Below are 26,256 nucleotides of genomic sequence, written 5' to 3' on the forward strand. Positions count from 1 at the left end.
TTGGACCTCACACTGGTTTAGGAATCCGCGGCAGGCCTGCGGATCGCCAGCGTAGGGTTTCGGCGCGGGTATCTTGGTCTCTGGTGTGACAGCGCCAAGAGATCCGGGCTGAGACCGGGAGGAAACGCTAGGTGGTGCACCCTGGAGAGAAAGGTTGGTTAGCCGTTGAGCTAGGTCAGAGATCTGGGTGGACATGGTTTGGTTCTGTACCACCAGGGCCGAGAGAATTTGGTCTAAGGTAGGTTCATCAGTCTCGATCTGGTCTGCGTCGTTTGGGCTCTGCATAATGTCACGGTAGTGCTGCCCGCAGACCAGACCCGTCCCAAGACTGAGGTGGAAAGTATAATACCACGCACCCGCAGCAGAGGGGCGTGTCTGGAGTGTGGTAATTAGTTGCCAGGCCAGGAGTCTTTTGTAAGAGAGCCAAAGGTACTTGCCGTGTCCGGAGGTAGAAGGACCGTGGTGATTGCCGTAGCCGGGGGTCAAGGGTGCCAGAGGTTCGGGAGGTAGAGGAGCGAGCAGAGATCGAAGGGTGGAGAGAGACTGCGTCGTAAGGAGTAAGCCGGGGTCCAGAGCCAGAGGAAGAGTAGAAAGCCAAGCCGGGTCAAACCTGAAGAACACGAAGAACAAGAGCACACACGAAAACTAGCCCAAGTAGCAGAAGCTATGCAGAGCAATGATTCCCAGGGAGAACAGGGGTAATATACGTGGAGGGACCAATCAGGGAAGGAGGCAGAGCGGAGGTATGCCGTGGAGAGCCTTGTGACTGGTGCAGGCTGTGATCCTTGCCTGTGATCAGCTGTGGAGTGTGAGAGCAGGAGCGGGGCTGCAGCTGTACAAGGGGGGCGTGGCTAGACGAACGGAGGAGTGAATAAATTACTGCCGGAGGCGCGCGCTGTGTAAGATCCTCCTGTGCGCGACCCGACAAGATGGCGGACGCAAGAGCTGGTGTTGGGCGAGATCGCCGAGTCCCACGCCGAGGACACGCCAGCGGGGAGCGAGGGGCGGCAGCAGCGACCTCTGAGGCAGGTAAGGAGGTGTTGCGTGAGCCCTGCTTCCTAACACAAATGACGTAAAGATCAGATTATTTATAAATAACTGACCTGCAGTCATACTGTACATGGCGAGCAATACTGATCTTAATGCTCCTCCCACAAATTCCAAGATTGTTGCACCCCTCCTCATCCTCTCTCTCCCCTTATTCTCTCACCCTCCCACCCCCCTCCTCCTCTCTCACCCCCTCCCTTCTTCCTCTCATCCCTCCTTCCTTCATCCTCTCTCATTCCCCCTCCCTTCATCCTCTCTCACCCCTCCCTTCATCCTCTCTCATCCCCCCTTCCTTCATCCTCTCTCATTCCCCCTCTCTTCATCCTCTCTCACCCTTCCCTTCATCCTCTCTCACCCCTCCCTTCATCCTCTCTCACCCCTCCCTTCATCCTCTCTCATCCCTCCCTTCATCCTCTCACCCCCTCCCTTCATCCTCTCTCACCCCCTCTCCCTTCATCCTCTCACCCCCCCTTCATCCTCACCCCCCCCTTCCTACATATCCCCCTCCGTTCATCCTCTCACCCCCCCTTCATCATCTCACCCCCCTCCCTTCCTCACCCCACCCCCCATCCCTTTATCCTCTCACCCCCCCTCCCTTCATCCTTACCCCCCCCCCCCTCTGTTCATCCTCTCACACACACACCCCTCTCCCTGTCATTATCACCCCACAGGACAGCCAGAGAAAAAACAAACACATACACACACACACACACACCAGGACAAAACAGAACAAATACACACGGGAGACACAGGACACAGGACACAGGCAGGACCCAGCCTCACCTCTCTCTGCTCCATGCTTTTCCTCAGCTCTTTGGCCCCACCCCCAGGCTCCTGCCACCTCCATCCTGATTGGCTGCATTACACAGCAGCAGCCAATCAGGATGGAGGAAGCTGCCCAGCCCCCTAGCAGCAGCCCTGCTCTATCCCATCTCAGGCTAAGGCCTCAGCCAGGGTGGCTAGGGTGACCAGATTTCGAAAATGAAAAACCGGGACACCTTAAAAAATTATTTATTAAACAAATTACATCACGTGACGCCCCCCGTTGCCATGACAACGAGACACTCTGATGCCCCTGCAGTGTTAGTGTGTGTAGAGGTGGGGGCTTTTCTTGGGCCCTTCAACTCTTACAGCCAGGGCATTATTGGCCAGGAATGCCCAGTTCGGAGGGGATTACTACTTCAAAATGTATTTGATTCGTAACATCAAAAAACTGTAATACCAATAACTAACCACAGACAATGATAATCTAAACCGTCAAATAAAATGTCTACGGCCCTTGTTCAAGCATGTTTGCGGTACTTACCAGATAAATCAGTGCCTGCAATCCAAGACTGTATCCGCCTCTCCGAGCGTCTGTAAGCAATCCAGCGTTCCTGATGTGTGGCTGAAGAGGTGAGGGACTCCCTCCTCTCAAACGGAAAAGAGCAAAAAATAGAGTTAGAACATACACATCATAAAGGGATGAGAGAGAGGAGAGAAGAGAGACAGAGAGAGAGAAACAAAAGTAATGTACTGTATAACCATTATACCTTACCCCCTAGTACAGTTATTCGTGTAATCATTGTCCCACACCCCCTATTACTCACGCTTTGGCAATACTGAAATGTTCTTTTGTCATGCCAATAAAGCTGATTTGATTTGAGAGAGACAGAGACACAGAGACACACAGAGAGAGACAGAGACACAGAGAGAGAGAGAGAGAGAGAGAGACACAGGGGCCTATTCAGTAAGCGTCGATAAGGCTGCGTCTATAGTATTTCAGACGGAGGGAAGGCACACACACGCTGCAATACACTTGCTAAAGCCTGAGCTTTTTTATGGCTTTGCAGAGTATGCAGCGGGCAATTTGGGGGCGTGGCAATGCATATTTGTAGGCGTAGCAATGACGTTCCGGCGCGGACGTCACTTCCCTACCTCACATCCCGATCCACCGGCATTTTTTCAAATGCAGCATCTAAAGCTCTGTGCTGACAAGTTCACTTTCCCCCAGTCTGGAAATTAACTTTAATTTTGTGTGTGTTGTGTGTGTTTGTGTTGTGTGTGTTTACCACCGGCATACAAAAAAGAAAAATGGCGTCACTTTGAAAATGTAACTTCACTTTGATTGGAGAAGCCAAGTCATGTGATCATGCCAGCGCGCCAAAAAATCACTTGGCTCTGTCTCCTTCAATTTCGCGCCTTTGCCAGCTCTGTCTGACGTGCGTGCTGGCGCCATCTATAGACATCCTCAAAGAGGACCATAGATGTGAGCGTGCAGCGTGCGCGCGCCTCCCCCCCGTTCCGCTCCGTCTGAAATACTATAGATGCAGCCGTAGGCACTTATCGGCCAAAATGCCTACTATTATTCAGTAGCCTCGATAAGTGTGCGATAACGGCCTGTATCGCCGAAAAATCTTTTGAAGAAAATCAAATCGCTGACTGAGCGGCGATAAGCCACGTAGACACTTTTCTGAATGTTCATAAACACGCGCGATTCCAGTAGCCGCAAGTCAGCGATCGCCGCCTATCGCGGCCCTAAAATGGCGATTTTCTCCCCAAATCCAAACAGTAAAAAAAGATTGGTGGGAAGAAGCATCGATGAGCGGCGATACGGGACTTAGAAAAAAGTTGGCCTTTTTCCTGCATTGGATTGATGCCGGGGATCTCAGGAGCTGATTGTAGAGGGAGAGGGGGGATGGCCCGGTATTAAAGGGGTTGCACCCCATATGGCCACCCCCTGACCTCACCAGGGAGGCAAGGGGTTAACTGGACTGCGGTCCAGGAATGTGGCTTACACCTTGTCATGTCAGGAAACTGTATGTTCCCCTGTTCCCATGTTTCACTATAATGTCAGTGTCTGCACCACAATGGGGATTTAGTGACAAACTGTGATTTATTTTACAGCGGAGAATTTTGTGTTAAAGTATGAAACGGTTTAAGTGGTATTTGTGTATCTCCGGTTCTGAAGGTCGCAGCAGGCTGAAACGTGGATCATATGATGTCCCAGTTCCGGCATTAAGATCTGGAAAGTTTGGACCCGCTGGACCTAACGGAACCGGATATTTTAATATGTCTGTGTTTTAACTTTAATATTGTATTCCAAGGCGGGGATAAAAACCTGCGCAGATTCCAGCATACAAAGGAATGCAAATGGTCAGGGGGGCGACCCAAAGTCTAGGAACCAAGTACTAATCAAAAGACTCTGCCACTCTAATTGTTTACCTGAGGGCGGATAAGCATCAAACTGGAGTGGTTTGTAAGTGGTATATCTACACCTACAAACAATGAAGATCCTGCCAGATACTTCATTTGGTAGACTGGTCGTCGCCCCTGATTTAATTATGGGGCTACAGAAATAAGACCCTCAGAGTCCCAGTACGCATGGGCTAACTAGCTGGGGGGCATGGGTTAAACTGTGTTTCCATGTTAGGGATTTGATACAGATAATTGTTCACCAATATTCTGTATTCAATGTTAAGAATAGGGTTACAAAGGTATATAAACTGTGTTAACCCTACAGTTTTTAGTTGTGCTTCTGATTTCACCTTGAATGTCACCGGATTGCTGGAGAATTGCTAGCTGATACTTCTCCATTCCCCAACCCTAAGTAAGTGTTACCTTCTTGCCTGTTAATTGTACTGTATTGCTGTGTTCACCTTTTTTAAGGAATAAATATATTTTATTATATCTAAGCCTCGTTCAGTTCAACCCAGATATTTGGTGTTTGTTATATCTTGTCATAAGTTACCGTGACACTGATACCCATTAATACCAACACCGGAGACACCCGGCATGAAGCCGATGCAGGAAAAATGCATTTACAGCCACCTCATTACCTTAGCGGCCATGGCGACGCGTGTGAGAAGCCACCGGAGCCAAGGTAAGTTAGGTTTGCAGAGGCCCTGCAGCTCCCCCGGCACTTAATTTAGGTGCCTTCGGGAAGCACGCGGGCCTCTGTAAACCCAGCGCCGCCCTGCATTCAGTCTCGTGCCCCCCCTGGGGGGTGTGCCCCCCAGTTTGCGCACAGCTGACTTAAATACCAATTGTATTTCAAAAAGCGAGAAGTATCAAAACTATGATAGCTCCTTGCAGGTTATGAACAGAAAACAAGGGGAGTTTAATGAATGGACGTTCCCCAAATGGTAATTTCTCCTGTGGGAGAACACGGTGCCTTACGTGTAAACATCATAAGAAAGTGGATACGGTTAACTCCCACTCCAATGGAGTGTCATAGCCAGTGGTATGACATATAGACTGTTTGTCTACACATATAGTATATCTGCTCATCTGTCCATGCAGTCTCCAGTATGTTGGGCGGACAGCACATACATGACGTACACGCTTCCTAGTCTTTCAAGACATTATTCCCAAATACATCATAAGGATTCGAGTTCTTTATCTCTGATCGGCTTTGAAGCTATTCTGTCTTATCTATTAAGTGCTGTGATAGGTTCAAAAGATTGAGCCTTAGAGAAACATATTGGATTTATGTCAGGGGAACATTCAATCCACAAGGTTTGAATGAATGCATTGCCATTAGTACAGTTGTTTGAATTTGGGTTAGGAACAGAGGTCTGGGGGTGAATGATTTATTAAATTTCCTCTGGAACTAGTTCGCAAATAGGACCCTTGGTAGGACTTTATATATATACACTATACCTTCATCACATTCATAGTAATGACATTAAAAACACACTTATTCACAGAATTAAGTAGTCACTGTGTGGGATTAGTTTAAGATTTATTTATTAAATAATTTATCACTATATAACACACTTTAAATCACAAATAAATAGGTATCCCATTATTGCAATGTATTCAGTTGTAAGATATTAATGTTATTTGTAACACACAGTAGATTAGAAACATCACAATAATTAAGTATTAAATGTAATATTTATTGATCACTATAGCACTATTATAATTTGTTTGCATGGTAATCTATAACAGGGGAGCGCAAACTTTTGAAGCTGCGTCCCGCTGCCTGGCCTCCCCCGGTCTTGCGCCTCCTCTCCTACCTGCCAGCTGCGTCAAATGACACTCTGTGGTCACGTGACGTCACATGACCCCGCGGTGTCATGTGATGCCGCGTTGCCATGGAGACGTGTCTGAATCCCGGTCAGTGTTACTGTTGCAGAGGCCTCACGTGATCCCCGGCATTTCATTTAAATGCCTTGGGGAGGAGCGCGGGACCTCTGCACCCGCCTGCGCCCCCCAGACAAATCTCCCGCCCCCCAGATTGCGCACCGCTAACCTATAACATTATGTAGCTATGTAGTTAGGTTCAAATTCTCTGGATTAGTCTAATTGGATTTCATTTATTCCAGGACCATAATCATTGGGTTCAAATCAAGGACAGTTTCCATTGAAAAATGTATAAATGTGTGGGGTCACTGAGTACTGAGCACTCATAGTTATCACAATTTAGCCAAATATGAGTGTGTTCAGTTTCTCCGCACACTATCTATCCTTATCAAATGTTGTCTTCCTTTTCAATTTTATTATGTATTTTTATCATGTATTTTGTTATTGTATGGTAATTAATTAGCATAACTATGTGTTGATATTACATCATCATCATCATCATCATCTCTCTCTCTCTCTCTCTCTCTCTCTCTCTCTCTCTCTCTCTCTCTCTCTCTCTCTCTATCTATATATATAGATATATATATATATATATTGTGACAAACAGCTTACTCCGGGGCTCCGCCGTTTGTCCGGGACTGTTAGAACACGGTCTTTTAGGGTAGGTTAAATGATGAGGCGTCACGTACTGTTCCTTTAAACAGGCTATGCCTGGTTTATTCAGTCCCAGGCACTGAGACTGCCACAGTGCAAACAACAGAAACACATCAAAACAAAAGCTGCTCACCTGAGCGATAACTTAACTTAGATTTCCCTAACTTAGGGTGGAAGTGGCTTTTCCACTTCCAACAACAAAACAAGATACTTTTGCAGTCTTAGACAAATGAACAGAATGATTGAACCTGTTTGGGGAAGAGGCTTCTCCCCACTGTAGTTCAGCAACCTTCCAGCCTCCAGGCTCTTGGGGAGAGAGGGGAGAGCAAACAGGAAATCAGTCTTACATACCTGATTTCTAATTAGCATGACAGGTGACAGAAATCAGGCAGCAGACAAACTCTGGTCTGGATCTCTCATCCCTCAGTTCCAGCGCTTGCCAAACTGTGGAATGGAGTTCATGTATTATAAGGCTGCACTCCCAGGCCAAACAGGATAGAAACTGTTCAGTATCCTGGGAGCCCTATATATGGAATTTATTACCATCCCCTGGTTTCTGTCACAATATATATATATGTAGCATTGGTGCCAGAGACTCCCCTCCTTTGTCATATGTAGAAGCACATGCACACCGCTGGTAGGTGCTGGAGGGGGGTACTTATCTGCCGGTGCGCTGTATCCAGGGAGGTCCAGACATCCCAGAGGTACTTGAGCAAAGGAATGGAAGCAGGCACACGGTCTTTCTAAAGGTGCAGTTTATTGTGCCACCAAAGGTCCAACGTTTCGGCAAATAGATTGCCTTTATCAAGGAGAGCCCTCCTTGGCGACGGACCCGCCGGCTGTTCGCAAAGGTGGGGGCCAGTGCAGGGAGCGCTCGGCGTCCCTGGAGCTCCGGCGGCGCACCCGGCTAGCGGGGGCCGTCATGACGGTTTGCGCGAGCGTGCGCGGGATCGCGCATGCGCAGAAGTAGTTAGGGAAGCAGTGAGGCAGTCAGGGCAGCTCAGGAGAAGTTGCGCGAGAGTAGGGGCAGTACAGGAGAGGTTGCGGCGGCCATTATGGATTCGCACAGGTGCAAGGGAAGCGCGCACAAGCCCCAATGTATTTGCAGCCTCCACGGGACTACAACTCCCATGAGGCTTAGGGCCAAGCACACCAGGTGCCTCAGTGTGGCCAATGAGGGCCAAGGATCTCTAGAGGGAGAGAAAAGATACATTGTTTGGGCTTGCAGCACGTTTTTCAGTTGGAGCTGGGGAGCTGAAGGGGAAGGAAGGGTGCAGAGGGCAAGTGCAGCTCCTGCATCGAGTAAGGTCCCCCACATCCCAAGTAAGGCCCCAACTCCCCACCAGGTTAGTGGGTAAGTGCTGAGGGACGGCCCAAGATAGGGACGCTGCCCTTAGTGCGTGAGGTACCTTATTGTCAGGTCACAGCGGTCAGTGCTGTGAGGCCTGACAAGAAGGTATGGTGTTAGCGTGCAGCAAGTTTGCTGTACGCATCTAGTACGTTGCAGAGTGTAGTTGCTCCATTAGTTAATTGTTAGTGAGAGGCAGGACTAAGAAGAGTAAGGGGAACGGAGTAGGTTATTAACCCCTTAGGTCCCAGATAGGTCCTCACTCCCCAGTTCGAAGTGCTACAGGGACAGGCCCTAGGTTAGGGATCCTGTCACAGTAGGGTAGAATAGATAGGGACACAGCGGACGCTGCGGTTCCTGCTAAGAGGTTCGGACCCAAGTTGGGGCCCACAGAGACTGTCACCAGGGTGGAATTGCCTTGGCGGATCCCGTGCAAGGAACCACCGGATCAGACGGGATTCAGAGCAACAGATCCTTTTCGAAGTGCTGCAGGCCCAAGTGCAGGAGCACTCGGCAGGTAACCCCTTTTGTCAACAAGTGCACCAACCGTTCTATCAGTTAGTGACTGCACCGTCACCTACATCCTATCCCTTTAAGAGCATGGGACAGTGTGAGGGGATTGTTGGACACGGGGTGGGATCACCCGGTGTAGGGGGAAGCGTCCTGCGAGACGCAAGAGTGAGTGTCTCCTCTAGAGAGGGACACCCGTATAATGTGGTGATGTTATAAGTATGATGTAAGAGTATTCTTTGTTCACTCAGTAAACCTGTTATCCATAATACTGGTGTATGTGTTTTCTGGGTGGGTTCCTATGTTTGGGTCATTCTACATTCCCATAGAATCCTACATAGGTGGAGGCGCTGAAACCAAGAAACGTTCCAGAGGATTCACCCCAGGCTCTCACTGGCGTAGGCTCAGACCTCCTGTGAGCCTGCAGGTATACGCACCACACCTGGTAACACTATATGTTCTTCGCACCCACACAATATCTGCGATTGGGTGGGGGAAAGCCCGTTATATATATATATATATATATATATGTCCCATACAAGAATCTATTATTATCTAAAATCAGTAACATATGTGATCTATTATGCCATTACCAATTGGACTGTGGGACTATAAAACCGTTACGAGTGAGTTGTAGCATTATCCCCTGATGAAATCAGCCGTGTACTGAAGAAACGCGTAGGTACTTTCTTCTCGTTGCTATTGCCGCACTATATGTCCTGACGCCGGAAGGAAAGTTGGTACGCGACCAAGACGAGACACAGGAATTACAGAGTGGTATCACAATTGCATACCACAGCTTGCCGGAGGACCACACTGCGAGGGGCGCAGCAAACCGAGTTTCCCGGTCAACATCCAAAGTCTGGAGCTGCGGAGTGACTTTCGGATTACCACGGAGCCCGAGCTTGTCTCATACAATGCTTTTACCAAACGGATGTTTGTGAGTTTGTAATTTTTATCTTGTCCTGAAAATGAAATTGTTAAACCGAATTTACACATGGAGCGGGCGCTTTCTCTTCTTTTTTTTGTTTAGATATCTATCGAGGAGGTGGTTGTTTCCACGAAGAGAGCTGCCAGGACTCCAATTGGATCCTTTTATGATTGAGTTATAACATAGCTACTGTATTAGAGCAAGGTTTCTGGACTTTTATTGTGTTTAGGCATAGTGTTTATTATTATTTTATTACAGCTACTTTTTAGTAATTGCACTGTTATTAATTCTGGCCAACTAATTCTCACTACCACTATCATCTATCTCTATCCACCACCAAATGGCTATATCAGCCATATTATTTATTGGTTATACCAAGGGAGCACAAACTTTTGCAACTCGCCCCCCTGCCTTCCCTCTGCTGGTGCTCGAGCCCCCTCCCCCCTCCTTACCTTGATGCGGCGTCACGTGACCTGCAGCGGCATTTGACGAAGGTGACGTCACATGACCCCGCGGCGTAATTTGACACCACGTTGCCATGGACACGAGTGACACCGGCAGAGTCAAGCTAAATAATAGCATTGCAGAGGCCTCACGCGATCCCCCGGCATTTAATTTTAATGCCTCTGGGAAGTGCGCGGGTCCTCTGCAACCGGCCGCGCCCCCTCCGAAAAATCTCCCGCCCCCCACTTTGCGCACCTCTGGGTTATACCATATATTATATATATATATATATATATATATATATATATATATACTATATACATATATATATATATATATATATATATATATATATATATATACTGTATACACACACACATATATATATATATATATATATATATATATATATATATATACACACACACGTCTATATGTGTGTGTGTGTGTATAAAACAGACTATATATATATAGTATGTTTTATATATATATATATATATATATATATATATATATAAAAAACATACTATATGTGTGTGTATGTATATATATATATATATATATATATATATATATATATATATATATATATACATGTGTATGTGTGTGTATATATATATATATATATATATATATATATATATATATATATATATATATATATATATATATATATATATATATTGCACACACACACACAAATAACATTTTATCCAACTTTTTCATTTATCATTTGTAGAGAAAATGAACAATGTCGCCAGAAGCGCTATTTTTCAAAATGTAGCATCTCTACTAATTAGTGTAAAATTATACTTAATCTAAAGCAGGTTATGGGACACAGTAATTGACCATCATGTCTCTTATCACATCCCAGTACATGGATATCTTCTATTATCACAAGCTACTAACATTTGACAGGGTTCAGGGTCTGAGCCCAGAATACTGAACATTCTCATTCTAAATTTCAAAAAATATTGTGTTTATTTCTGACCTGACTGCCGTGGTTACAGCTCAACCGCTCTGTACCTGTGTTCTACTGCATGTCATCACTTTCTGCCACAACCAGCTGACGGTGGATCTACAAGGAGTTCAACGCTCATTGGCATCACATCTGTGGCTTGGTTGACGTATAATTTCTCCATCTTTTTATTGGATTGTTTTTAAATATTATTTATTTAGTGTATTAGATAATATTTATTTAGTACAATACATTATATTTATTTTTTTATTAGATTATATTGCTTAGTACAATAGATTATATTAATTAGTTTAATAGATATTTATTTTGTTTAATAGATTATATTTCTAAGTTTAATAGATTCGATTTCTTAGTTTAATAGATATTTCTTAGTTTAATAGATTAGATTTCTATAGATTATATTTACTAGTATTTAAGTCTCCCCCTCAGAGCCCCATTAGAGAAATATTTTAGTACCCTTGTGCATATTTCACATCTTTTCGGAGTCGCTTATTTTTTAGACCCTCGGAGCCGAAACCTAAAGGGGTCAGCTAAGAAAGTTCGGATCAAGAGGCCCGGCACAGCTTAAAGACAGAACATTTCCAAGGGAGATGGAGACACTTTGGGTAAGATCTGATTAAAGGACAACCTTTGGGGAAGGAAAGGGTGACGGGTGAGTGTAAGAGGGGGGGTGAGAGAGCAAGGTGGTGTGTGAGATTGGGGCAGAGCAAGAGAACGCAAAAATGATGGGGATTTGCTGCACACCAATAAAAAACAATTAGTGATATTTTTACCGGTGCTCCTTAGTCCCAGGGAAGACCGGCATTTCGTCCAATGTATACAATATGATTGATGGAAAGGGGCACACGGATTTGAATAAAAAAAAGATAATTTATTGTGCCACAGACTACAACGTTTAGTCTGCTGGCCTTTGTTTACTGGCTTTAGTGGGTTTAGCCACTTTACCTGAGAAAGACCAGCAGGCCGAAATGTTGTAGTCTATGGCAGTGCAAGAGAAAACAGGCTGGGGGGGAGGGGTTCTCACAAGGTCGCCGACCCATGGGTGAGGGTCCCCGGTGGAAACTAGTCCTGGGCACCGGGAAAGCTGTCTGTGGCCCATACAAGCTGAGTAACATGTAGAAAGGACACGTCTGTTCAGAATGAGTTAGCATGGTATTTTGAGAGGCTTCATAACAGGTAACACTGAGCACTGCAAGGTCAGTCAGTATGAGGAAGGGTCCGATGGAGGAGTTGGAGGGTCCCAGAATATCTCTTAAAGCAGGGGTGCGCAAATAGAGGGGCGCGACATTTTCTTGGGGAGGAGGGGCTTGGCGCTTACAGAGGCCCCTTGCTCTTCCCCACAGCATTTAAATTAAATGCCGGCGATCGCGCGCAAGGCCTCTGTAAGTTCCCTTTCCTTGTCTCCGGCGGCTTCTGGCGACAGCAACGTGGCGTCACATGTGGCATTGCCATAGCAACGTGATATCACATGACGTCGTCACATCAGAACGCCGGAGACAAGGTGGGGAGGGGGGAGGGGGGAGCAGGGGAAAAAGGTTGCGCCACCCTGTCTTAACGCATTGTCCTGCATACAGATCAGAGGCGAAGAATGGATATGGATATCCGATGTGAAGCCGGAAATAAGACCGAAAAGACCATTTCGAGTGAAGAAGGTGAGTGATGAGATAGCCGTCACTGTGTAACTCTTCCAATTACCTGCAACTTCATGCAAAGAAATAGCAATGCTTGTTTTTAACGTGTTAAGCGCCAAGGGGGAATTCAACTGCTGAGAGGTTATGTGAGTTACTAACCCAAACTCAGCGATGTTTCGGTGTCTCTGTGATAACTCCCCCAGGTCATGCTTGAAAACCAGAGGTAACTCAATGTATTTTTGATAAATAGAAGCATGACCTCGGAGACTGTGAGACCCCCCCACCTTCCCCCATTCCCTTGGCATCCCAAACCCCACCATAACCAATACATAAATAACCACAAAACCAAGGTTGGCGGTGTGAGGCCGCTGCTTTTTAGTAAAACTTCAAATAACCTAATAAGTGCCAATCCCCTGCCAGAGTGCTCGCACATTGGGTAAAGGCCAAAGGTACCCGATCCAATGGCCCCTAACTCCCCCCTACCCGGGCCCCGCCTGTCTGGCGAGAATTGGCCCCAGGAACGCACGTGTAAATGAGCCGCGCCCACTCGCCACTCCCAGCCACCTTTTATTTTATTTCTGTTATTCATTTTCATTGTTTATTTATTCTTTTTTTCCTTTTAAACACGTACAACCAACATATTTACCAGTATTCACAATAAAGGGCAGGGTGGGCGGGACTCTCATGGCAGGGCGTAGACTGACCCCGCGCCTCTGTCTAATTCTAACTTCCTTGGCCCTTCCCCCTGCCGTGTCACCCTCACTGCCAGAGGGGGGGGGGGGGGGAGAGGCCAGAGGGGACATAGTCCACACTCACAGGTAAGGGAGAGCCTAGTCCCTCTGGTCATAGCGCCCGGTCACCGAGGGCTCAAGGCTACTTTTCTGGGTTATTTTGAAACGAGCTACACTGGGAAATATTTAGGGGTCTCCCCAGACACAGAGAACATTTCGGGGTCTCCCCAGACAAAGAGAGAACATTTAGGGGTCTCTCCAGACAAAGAGAGAACATTTAGGGATCTCCCCAGACACAGAGAACCGCACACACACTTAGATCCCAAAAGCTCAGCCTTTCCCAAACTACAGACGGAGGGGTCAAGATTCCAGGTGTTTAAATAAAACGTAGTTACCCGGAGTGTGTCTGGCTTTTATTGGAACTTGTCCTGAAGTCTGTCACCGATACAGGTTATTTATATAATCATTTCTCTGTGAGTATCCGACTGTCTCTTTTCTTATTAACCCTGCGCATGTCTGTCACTTGTTATTCTAGATCTGTCACTTTTCATGTTCCCTTTGAGTGTATCTTGTGTCTCTTCATGTCTCGCTGTATCTCCATGTGTTTGCTAAGACTCTCACTGCTACAGTGCTAGAGTCCTAAAAAAAGGTGTGTTGGTATGTGTGTGTGTGTGTGTGTGTGTGTATAGGTAGATGAATGTGTGTGTGTAGGTAGGTGTGTGTGTGTGTATGAAGGTAGGCATGTGCATGTGTGTATAGACAGAAGTGTGTGTGTGTAGGTAGGGGTGTGTTTGTGTGTGTACTATAGGTGTGTGTGATAGAGTAAGAGAGCGCGCGAGAGAGAGATATAGCGGCACAGCGTTTCGTTCCTATATATACACACAAACACCTATACACATACACGTTCCTGCTCCTAAAAAACTGCAGGAACGGAGTACCAACAGGTTCCTACTCCTAAAATAGAAATGCACAGTCATATTCACACACACTCCCACTAAAATACAAACAGATTGTAGAAGCACAGACACACACTACAAGATATATATATATATATATATATACAGTGTTTGACAAATCACCCAAAAATCTACTCGCCGAACTAAAAATCTACTCGCCCTAGTCCCGCCCCCAGCCCCGCTTTAAAAAAAAAAAAAAAACGAATAAATTCCTAGTAAGAACAACATTAGTTTTTGACATTAGTTTATTTATTGTATTACATTATACTACAATTAGTCCTTGTTACGTGTGTGTGTAAATGTTCCTGAACCCCACAACTAGTGCCTTGACGCCCCCGCATCACAATATCTAAAGCAGCAATCCCACCTGGGATCTTACCTGATCCGCAGTCCCTCAATGTCCAGGTACCCGCATTCCCGCAATGTTATACATTGGAGGGGAGGTGTTCCCTACTGTCTTCTGGGTTAGGGGGGGTTCCGATGTCTTCCGTGTGAAGCTCGAGAGTTAGATCTGGAAGAAAGCAGTATAGGTTATTTCGGTGTAGGTATAGGGCAGTTAAGATATATATAGGGTAAATAAGAGATCCAGAGTGTGAGAGAGAGAGAGTGTGGGTGAGAGACAGAGAGAGAGACAGAGAGAGAGAGAGACACACACACAGAGCGGCACACACACACACAGAGACAGAGAGACACACACACACAGAGAGAGACAGACAACAGAGAGAGACACACACACACACACAGAGCGGCACACACACACACACACACACAGAGAGAGAGAAACACACACACACACAGAGAGAGAGACACACACAGAAACACAGAGACAGAGAGACAGAGAGAGACACACACACACACACACAGAGAGAGAGAGAGAGAGAGAGAGAGAGAGACACACACACAGAGACAGAGAGACACACACACACACACAGAGAGAGAGAGAGACACAGAGAGAGAGAGAAAGAGACACACAGAGAGAGAGAGAGAGAGACACACAGAGAGAGAGCGAAGAAGAGCATGCGACAGAGAGAGCGAAGAAGAGAGTGCGACAGAGAGAGCGAAGAAGAGAGTGCGACAGAGAGAGCGAAGAAGAGAGTGCGACAGAGAGAGTGAAGAAGAGAGTCCGACAGAGAGAGGGCGACAGAGAGAGGGAGAGGGCGACAGAGAGAGGGAGAGGGCGACAGAGAGAGGGAGAGGGCGGGAGGGCGAGAGGGAGAGCGCGAGAGGGCGACAGGGAGAGGGTGAGGGCGACAGGGAAAGGGTGAGGGCGACAGGGAAAGGGTGAGGGCGACAGGGAAAGGGTGAGGGCGACAGGGAAAGAGTGAGGGCGACAGGGAAAGGGTGAGGGTGACAGGGAGAGGGAGAGGGTGACACAGGGAGAGGGAGAGGGTGACACAGGGAGAGGGAGAGGGTGACACAGGAAGAGGGAGAGGGTGACACAGGGAGAGGGTGACACAGGGAGAGGGAGGGGGTGACACAAGGAGAGGGAGGGGGTGACACAGGGAGAGGGAGGGGGTGACACAAGGAGAGGGTGAGGGCGACACAGGGAGAGGGTGACACAGGGAGATGGAGAGGGTGACACAGGGAGAGGGAGAGGGTGACACAGGGAGAGGGTGACACAGGGAGAGGGTGACACAGGGAGAGGGTGATGGAGAGGGAGTGACACACACAGACACACACTCACTCACAGACACACACACACACTCACTCACAGACACACACACTCACCCACTGTCATTCACACACACACACACACTCACACACACACACTCATACACACACTTACCCGCAAGGCAGGGGGTCGCACATGGCAGCAGTGGGGCCTCTGCACGGTAGTGGGCCCTCCACACGGCAGGAGGGCCTCTGCAAGACAGGGGGGGTCGCACATGGCAGCGGGGGCCTCCGCACGGCAGCGGGGGCCTCCGCATGGTAGGAGGGCCTCTGCAAGGGGCCGCCCCACCTCCAGAGGCACAACACGCCCTCCCCCCGAAGTGGACGACGCCGTAGCACGCTCCCCCTCCAGAAGCGGAAGCGGACCCCCTTCAGAGGCGGACACCCCCCGGGCAGCAAGCGGGGATTGGGGGCAGGGGGGGGGGTAGGAGATTGGGGGAAGGGGCTAACCCAGAGCTGCCTGCTGGCTCTCTTCCCCACGTTAACCCAATCAGGGAGGTGGATTATTTATTTATTTATTTATTTTAAATTGGCGCGAGCAGGGGAATTCATAGAGCCGCAGCACGGCTCGCCAGCGGCCTAAATCCACTCGCCACGGGCGTGTGGTTATAATTATTTCTCCAACACTGTGTATATATATATATACAGTGTTCGACAAACCTATACATTTGCTCGCCCCGGGCGAGTGGAATTAACCCCCGGGCGAGTAAATATTGGCCCAAGCAGCACACGTTAGGTACTAGGTGGCGAGTAGATTTTTTTGTGTGGCGAGTAGATTTTTTGGTGATTTGTCAACCACTGTGTGTGTGTATATATATATATATATATATATATATATATATATATATATATATATATATATATATATATATATATATATATATATATATATATATATATACACACATACATACATACATACATACATACACACATACATACATACATACATACATATACACACACACACACACACACACACACACACACATACACACTTCTCATTATGCTTTACAAACACAGAAACTGTCAGACAGTAACACACACTCACTCAGATACACACACTAATGGTTATATACACACATACAGTATGTGTGGACATACAGTCCTAAAAGGACATAGGACATACAGTCCTAAAAGGTGTGTTGGTAGGTGTGTGTGTATAGGTAGATGTGTGTGTGTGTATATAGGTGAGTGTGTGTGTAGGTGTGTGTGATAGAGCAAGAGTGCGCGAGAGAGAGATATAGCGGAACAGCGTTTCGGTCCTATATATGCAAACACCTATACACACACACACACGTTCCTGCTCCTAAAAAACTGCAGGAACGGAGTACCAACAGGTTCCTGCTCCTAAAATACAAACGCACAATCAGTCATATTAACACACACTCCCACTAAAATACTCACAGATTGATACTCTTGTAGAAGCACAAACACACACTACAATATATATATATATATATGAATTAAACAAAAGAAAAAAAGAAAAGTGTCCCACTAAAAACACTCAAGCAACAATAATAATGAAAACATGTTTATTAATGGACATGGAAAACACTAAACAAATATAAATATAAAACAATCCCCAGAGGGTCTCAACAGCTGTGAAAATATCAGGGTAATACTGAGATCCTAAGTAAAGATAGTAAAAACAGGATCTTACTACGCAGGTTAAAGAAGAGAAACAACCTCCTGAGATATATAAAGACCGGCCGGTCAAAATAATATTATTACAACAGCTGTGTGCTGCGAACTGTTTTTTATATATATATATATATATATATATATATATATATATATATATATATATATATATATACACACACACACTACAATATATATATATACACACACACACAATCACACTTCTTATTATGCTTTACAAACACAGAAACTGTCAGACAGTAACACACACTCACTCAGATACACACATTAATGGTTATATACAGACATATGCTCCCTCTCATTCTCACTACACACGCACCCTCTCGGTGTACAAAAAAAACCATGCTTATAAAATAAACCCAATACATATTTAAAAAAAACAATGGATATAAACAAACCCCAGTGCATATATAAAAAAAAAAACAATCCATAGAAAAACAACATACCCCCCTCCCCCACAATACTTTAAAAAAAACAGACTTACCTTGTGGATGGTTAGGCCTGGCCCGGTGTCTGCAGGGGCCCCAGCTGGCGCTGCAAGTTCTGCAGGTTCTCTCTGCGGGCACAGGATTGTTACTGTTTGAGTGCTGTGGGCAATTGTCTTAACCGTCAAACCCCCCATACAGCACCAGGACATGTATAGGAGTGAGGAATACATGTGATCACATTACTATCCTCTGTATCACAGGCATGGGAGGAGTTTGACAGCGACGAGGAAGAAGCAAAAAAACGCACTTCACAGGTAAATGGGAATGGCGGAGCTGTGAATCTGCCGCACACACGGTGCTATTAGCTGTTGTACAGGACACTATTTATGGGAAAGTCTGCAACACTTTACAGTGTAATAATACAGAACCTGCTGGAGATGTTTTAATGAAGGTTAGTGGGTCCCTGTTTCCTCGGTCTCATGGGATGGGAGCGTTCCCCAAATCTGAGGTTTGTGCCCCTATTACATGGTGGGGGGGGGGGGGAAGAAATACATAGAAACAAAAATAAGGAGAGACAGAGATAAATAAAAGAGATAAGATTAAAGGGAGAGAGAGACTGACAGGAGAGAGAAAGGAAAGGCAGAGAGTAGGGAGACTTCTCATCCAAGGTGATGAAACAGCTGTGACACATGGACACCTTCTCTGGGAAACCTTCCACTACCCATGTGACATTACACCTCCACTGTAGGGGGTCCTGCGTCTGGGGAGGGTGTGTGTAAAGGATCCTGGGGAGGGGCATATAATGGAGTTCTGGGGAGGGGTATATAATGGGTACTGGGCCTGGTGAGTTGGGAATAACGGGTACTGGGCCTGGGGAGGGGTATATAATGGGTACTGGGCCTGGTGAGGTGGGTATAACGGGTACTGGGCGTGGGGAGGGGTGTATAACAGGGTACTGGGCCTGGGGAGGGGTGTATAACAGGGTACTGGGCCTGGGGAGGGGTGTATAACAGGGTACTGGGCCTGGGAGGGGTGTATAACTGGGTACTGGGCCTGGGGAGGTGGGTATAACAGGTACTGGCCCTGTGGAGGGCGGTATAACGTGGTATTGGGGAGGGGGTATAAGTGGCACAGGAGCTCTTGCGATACAGAGTATCACTGTCCCTGGTTCCTGCAGGTCTGGAGATACACGAAGGTGGTGCCCTTTGTGCTACAGGACGATGAGGTGGGCTACGAGGCGGACGATGAGGCAGACGACGAAGCGGTTGTCAAGTGGGGCGACGAGGTGTGCTACGAGGCGACCGATGAGGCAGACGACGAAGCAGACGTCAATAGGGGCGATGAGGTGGACGATGACGGAGGGGAATACGAGAGGTGTGGACGGATCTGCTGCTTCACCTTTTTTAGGCGGAGGAGAAGAACCAGGGAGCAGGTAGCAGAGGAGCCAGGGCGTAGATACAGGGGTATTCTAGGGGCCTTGAGAAGTTGGTTTGACCGCAGGAGAGGCAGATAAGATCAGGAAGGCTGCGTGAGGGGCAGGAACTAGAGGGAGATAGGGATATTGGGCGCGAGAGGGTGAGAGAGAACAAGGAGCAGGGCCGGTGCACGAGTTTCATGCGCCCTAGGCGAAACTTAAAATTTGTGCCCCAGTTGTAGTAAAAAAATAATAAGATAAATAAAATAATAAAATAAACAGTGGCGTGGCTATCGGGGCTGCAGGGGGTGCGACCGCACCCCAGCGCGACGCAAAATAAAAATAAAAGGGCACCAAAATAGTGGATAAAAAAAAGAAAAATTATAAAAAAATAAAAAAAAGATAAATAAATAAAAAATAATAAGAGGAAAAAATAATAATGATTATTAATGCGCCCCTAGGACCTTTGCGCGCTAAGCAACCGCCTAATGGACGGCCGGCCCTGCGAGGTATGCGGGAGGAAAAGGGGTGAATGGGATAGATATGCAGGGGGATGGGGGAGCAGGTGAGTTATACACAGGGGCACAAGGGCCCCATCATCCGCATCTCTATATACTGAGTGTGCCCCTGTGTATAACAACGCTGATCTGTGCTGCTTTATCTGATCTCACTGCGCAGTGACCCAGGGACCATCCGATCGCCATTTAATGGGGTCAGGAAGGAATTTTTTTCCCCCATTGCACAGCAGGGGTTATGTTTCGCCTTCCTCTGGATCACAGCAACAAACTGCCCTTTGTGCATGAATTATCAGTGAGATCTTTATACACCCTGCATTGGTCTTCGCCCCTTTGCTGCTGGAGGGGCCTGCAATGCATTGCTCTTCGTGTTACTATATCGCTCTGCAATGTGCTGCAGGCCCCTACCAGCAGAGAGATTAATTATTTAAATAAAATACTCTCTTTAATCAAACCTATGTGTAGTGTCTTTTCTATCCGTTGTATCTATTGCTAACAGCTAAGTAATTCTTCCCCAGGACGCTGCACTAGTGTCACGCTGCCAAGGCCGGGTGTGAAGAAGGTTTATAGCGTCACATATACACTTCTGCCAAAACACAAGTGCAAACAGGAATGCCCTCTGATATGTCATATCTTCTATTACACAAAACGGTATCTAAAAAGGTAAAAAGAACATACATGGGATTCTGCTACAAATATCTCTCTAACTACAAACCAATTAACAAATCATTCAGAATAGAGTCGAGCGAAAAGAATGGGTTAAGTATCTCATGTACAGTATATGCAGTGTAGGCTGTTCTGCAGCATTACATGCAGGGGACAACGTTTAGGAGATATAAGTAATGCTGATCTCAGAGCTGACCGGCTGACCTGCTCTTCTGGCTGACCGGCTGACCTGCTCTTCTGGCTGACCTGCTCTGCTGGCTGACCGTCTTCCCTTCTTTCAGCTTAATGACTTGAATTGTGGCCCCTGTATCTCCCAATTAAACGTTTTATTGGCATATTCTTGTTTGACTCGTTCTATACAGACATTTTCTATATATTCATTGTGGGATTTGATAACATCTGTAAGATCTCTCAGAATATCACATTCTGTACGTTTGTGTTGAAGATTTTTCCATTCTCAATTTACTTAATATTAGTTTTTGGCTTCAATAATTTATATCGAGTCCAAAATACCTTTATACAGAATGCTGTTTCCTTTATCCCACAAATGCTGCTTCATTAAAGCCCATGGGTGGCACTTGATGCATTCTCAAACTTTTAGGCAACATCCCTAATTTCCAAAAGTGGGATAAAATCTGTGCATATTTAAATGGTTCATTTTAACATTTAACCATTGTGACAAAATATCAATTTTCTCACTCAGACTACTAAATCCCTCCCCAAATATATCTGTTTCACATAAAAGTGTGTGCGCTTCTCCTTCCGTCTAACTGGCACGTCGTCCTTATGGGCGCCACTCCTTGTAACTCCACGCTGCCCTCCAATGGTAAAAGAAATAAGATACATTTACTGTACTCGTCTGGCAGCTGCTCCCGTATAAGGTGGGTAACTCTGTATTAGGGGTCTTGGTTAGAGTATATGTTATACTTATGTCGGATAGATGAGGAATTAATATTCCTAACGGGTTATTGTGAGAGGCCTTAGATCTTATCCTATATGCACGCAGCCCTCGCCTCTCTGACCTTGAACACATACTTCAATCTGATTTTTTGAGACTTGAAACTGGATTTCCCAAAACAAACTGATTTTAAACACTGACAAGACTGTAACAATGGTATTTGGGACCACAGCAAAATTGCTAAAGCTACCAATGACAGAGCTTTAGATAAAAAAAAAACAACTCTAATACCATCCTAGCCCGTTACTTGTTTTAAATATCTGGGCATATAGTTCAACTCCCATTTAACATTTGGGTTGGACATTGATACCCTGACATCCAAATCCTATGCCAAACTTGGTATACTTTATAGGAACAAATCCTCCCTAAGGCCCTCATGCAGTAAGTAGCGATAAGCCACTTATCACCAGCTTATCGCCCAAAAAGCCTACAGCGATTCAGCAAGCCCAGAGAAGTTGGCGATAAGAGCAAAAATTACCGTTTTTTTTGCTGGAAAAAAAATAAATAAAAAAAAATCGGCAGACGCGCGGTGGTAAGCCACTTTTCGCCACTGATCGCCAGTTTTTCAAACACGCTCAATTCTTTAAGCCCCGATCAGCTTATTGCGGCTGATCGCCACTTTAAAATTGCTGTTTCTTCTCCAAATTGTCCCGCCACAAAAGTTGGCAAGAAGGTGGGGTGAAGCTGCGATGAAAATAAAATGCATGTGTCCCGGAGCTGATATCCATTAATATCAGCACCAGAGACCCCCGGCATGAATCCGATGCATAAAAAATGCATTTACAGGCAACTTCATTACCGCCAAGGCAATGAAGAGGTTATACACCCGTGCCAGGCTTATTGTGGGTAGCGGTGGTGGGTGAAGGTGGTATTTGGCCCGGGGTGGGTGTTTAGGCCTTGCGGGGGGTTGCGGGATGACTTAACCTCTTCTTTACCTTAGCGGTTAATACCGCTAAGGTAATGAAGGGGTTAACCCCTCCCGCTACCCCCCCCACCCGGTAGGCCTAAACACCCTTCCTTGAGGCCAATACCCCGTTCACCCACCTCCACTACCCACAATAAACAAAAATACACATAACAGCCCCACTACCCACCTCCTAGGTCCCTAATAAACCATTACAATATTCATAAAACCATTATTTTTTTACACACAGGATTAATACCCCAGTCCAGCAGGGGTCCCCGGTGGTCCAAATGGGTGTCCGCAGGTTCCACAGTGTACCCTATGGGGTGCCCACCGGTGTCTGGGGGACTTCGGGTTGTCCCCGCTAGGCTCCATGGGCCTCCAGGTTGTCCCCGCGGGCACCAATGAAGTCCACGCGGTTGTCTGGGAGCCTTCAGGTGGTTCCCACAGGTGTCTAGAGGCCCTCGGGTGGTTCCCACGGGTGTCTGGGGGGCCCTCGGGTGGCCCAGTGGGTGCCTGGGGCCCCCACAGCTGTGGGGCCACCGGTTCTTCCCCGCAGGTGTCCCTCGTGGGTCCTCAGGTGGTCCCTGTGGGAGTCTGGGGGTCCTTGGGTTGTCCCCGTGGATCCCCGCTGGCCTGCTGTACCAATCCTCTATTTAAGAAAACAAAAACATGGCCTACATTTACATCAATACAGCTCCTCCCACCCCACCAAACACATACAGTACAGTAATGGGCAAAATAACTATTATCAAGATACGTGGTCATCTCTCCATCTTTACTATACGGACTTGCACAGACGATAGTTGCGAGCTGTGCCTCCCAGACAGGCAGAAAGCTGCAGTGATACCCAGGGGGAGGTGGCGAGACCTCTGATTGCTGCCTCCTCTCCTGCAGCACCTCCTCCAGTGTATCATCCCATACAGGAGTCACAGCATGGGGGGGGGGAAGGATCCCATCCTATATTGCAGAGGAAGGATAGCAGTGCCTGTCCTACCCCTCCTTGTCACATGGGATTAGGGCTATGTTATTGAGTGAGGGGTTGTATGTTTGTATTCGTAGGGACAGGCAAGGCCGGAGCCAGATGGGTTTCTCCTGCCTCTGTCCTCCCTGTCTCCTGAGGTGGCGCTAAGCAGGCGGGCGCGCTCACGCTGGCCGCGATGAAACACATTGATGCAATGTTTGTGGCCAACGTTAGCAAGCCCATGTGTGGCGCTTACCTGCTTGGCGAGACAACCAAATTTGATTTGGCTGCTCGCTGATGCGTCACGTGCACGGTTTGCCAAATGAGAGCGAACCAGCTCCGTGACGTAAAGGCTGCGCCCCCTGACACGCCCCCTCAGGCGCGCAACTGGCTGGCCATGAAATGCCCAGTGCTTGACGTCACGGCACTCGAGCGCCAGCGAGCACTCTCCCACCCTGGCCGAGCTCACAATGCCCACGTCACGACATGGATTCCGCGCGTCCGCGATTGCGCGCGTCTGTCTGCTGGGCGATGTGTGTTCATCCCCAGCAGAGTGAATGACCCGACTTGGAGGCGAGACTTCCTGTAAGACGTCATATCCTCCTTCATCCATGTCATTGAAAAAAAGAAACAATGTGTGTGTGTTTACATTGCACTCTAATTTCATTGGCGAAATACACGTGGCGCTGCTGCAGCATGAATTTACAATTTGAGTTGTCTCCCTCAAGTGCAGCAGTCAAGTCAAGTACTTCACGCACACGTCACGTAGTAGGCACCGTGAGCGGGCCTAAGGCCATACAGCCTTCGCCCGTCCGAGGTGTGCGAAGGCTGTGACATCACACGCATGAAGCAGTTGCATTTTCAGCCCCATGGTAGGCGCGCCGTGGGCGGCATGCCTAGAGGGGTCAGTGAGCTGGTTTGCTCTCATTGGACGAACCGCTCACGTGGCCTGTCCGTCAACTGATTTCTTGCGCAACACGCGCCCCCTCCTGCTGTCGCCCGTGCAGTCTATGGGCGCGATCAATGCCTTTAGGCAATGTGATCGCGCCCAGTGCGGATGCCTCCGCACGGTCATCGCAACCATGTCCAAGGCCTCAGGCTGCGATCAGGCAGGGAGCGAGCGTGCTGGCGCTCGTGCGCGGTGATGTTACGCACTCTGCTGGGCTGGGTGATTTATGGCCAGCTAGTTGCGCGCGCGCGGGGGCGGGCGTTGGCCATGACGTCACATTGGGCGAACCGCTCACGTCATGCGCCAGTGAGCGGCATAATCAAATTTGCTTGCCTCTGCAAGCAGCTAAGTGCCGTGCATGCGCAGGCACTCGCTCATGCTGGCCACACACATTGCAGCAATGTGTTTCATTGCAGCCAACGCGAGCGCTCGCCCGCTCAGCATCACCCTGGCCGAGGCCTCAGGGGAAATCCCACGATTGGTTACTAAGTCCGAAGACATAATACCGGACACACACATTTGCGGTATTATCTCTCATTTTTTACCGGACAGAGTAACCAAATACCGGGCTGTTCGGTTCAATACCAGACAACCATCGGATAGAGACGTTAGCTGTTTGTTCTATACCGGGGGTGGCCAAACTGCAGCTCTTTTGCAGTAAAAGTGCGGCCTCTGTGAGAAATTAGGACCCAACACACTTAGCGGCTCCAATTAACATGTTAACTGCCAAGCAAAACATTGCACAATGTCACAAAAGAAAGGTAACAATTCCGAGACATCGGACAAATTATCAGAATGCTTCAAATCTGAGCCATAGATAAAATATCTACCAGTTTAAATTACATATATACTGTATATGTATTTCCTCCCAGAGGATTACATACAGTATTATGATTATTAAGCTCGGCTAACACGATACAGATATATATACAGGCATACCCCGCATTAACGTACGCAATGGGTCCAGAGCATGTATGTAAAGCGAAAATATACTTAAAGTGAAGCACTACCTTTTCCCACTTATTGGTGCTTCGGTACAGGTAGGGAGCCGGTATTGCTTTTCAGGACGTGCTGACAGGCGCATGCGTGAGCTGCCATTTGCCTGCTGGGTGAGGGGAATCAGCGCGTCACTACTACGGTGGCCTGTAGGGCAGAATAAGTGTCCGTACTCGCGAAGCGAGCGTACGAACACAGGGGTATGGTGCTATTAAAAATATGTCCTTACTCATGAGTGTACTTAAAGTGAGTGTCCTTAAACCGGGGTATACCTGTATGTGTGTGTGTATATATATATATATATATATATATATATATATATATATATATATATATATACAGTGGTTGACAAATCATTAAAAAATCTACTCCCCACACAAAAAAATCTACTCGCCACCTAGTACCAAACGTGTGCTGGTTGGGCCAATATTTACTCGCCCGGGGGTTAAATCCACTCGCCCGGGGCGAGCAAATGTATAGGTTTGTCGAACACTGTATATATATATATATATATATATATATATATATATATATATATACAGTGTTCGACAAAGCTATACATTTGCTCGCCCCGGGCGAGTGGATTTAACCCCCGGGCGAGTCAATATTAGCCCAAGCAGCACACGTTTGGTACTAGGTGGCGAGTAGATTTTTTGGTGATTTGTCAACCACTGTGCATATATATATATATATATATATATATATATATATATATATATATATATATATATATATATATATATACCATAATACTGAGTTAAGTTATGGTGAGTAAAAAAAGTGACAAAAACCATACAGTTGTATTTGCATATATATATATATATATAT

General features: G+C 47.0%; 1 long non-coding RNA gene across 1 annotated transcript; it reads right to left on the reverse strand.

The window, feature by feature from the left end:
* Positions 1 to 2,283: 2,283 nt before the first annotated feature.
* LOC142495975 (uncharacterized) lies at positions 2,284 to 25,532 on the reverse strand. The gene is made up of 3 exons (XR_012801875.1): positions 25,443 to 25,532; positions 18,119 to 18,190; positions 2,284 to 2,459 (listed from the first exon to the last, which is right to left on the reverse strand). It is a non-coding gene; the product is annotated as an uncharacterized LOC142495975 (long non-coding RNA).
* Between the last annotated feature and the right edge of the window lie 724 nt (positions 25,533 to 26,256).

This window comes from Ascaphus truei, chromosome 5, assembly GCF_040206685.1.
Source record: "Ascaphus truei isolate aAscTru1 chromosome 5, aAscTru1.hap1, whole genome shotgun sequence".
NCBI classification, from domain to species: domain Eukaryota; kingdom Metazoa; phylum Chordata; class Amphibia; order Anura; family Ascaphidae; genus Ascaphus; species Ascaphus truei.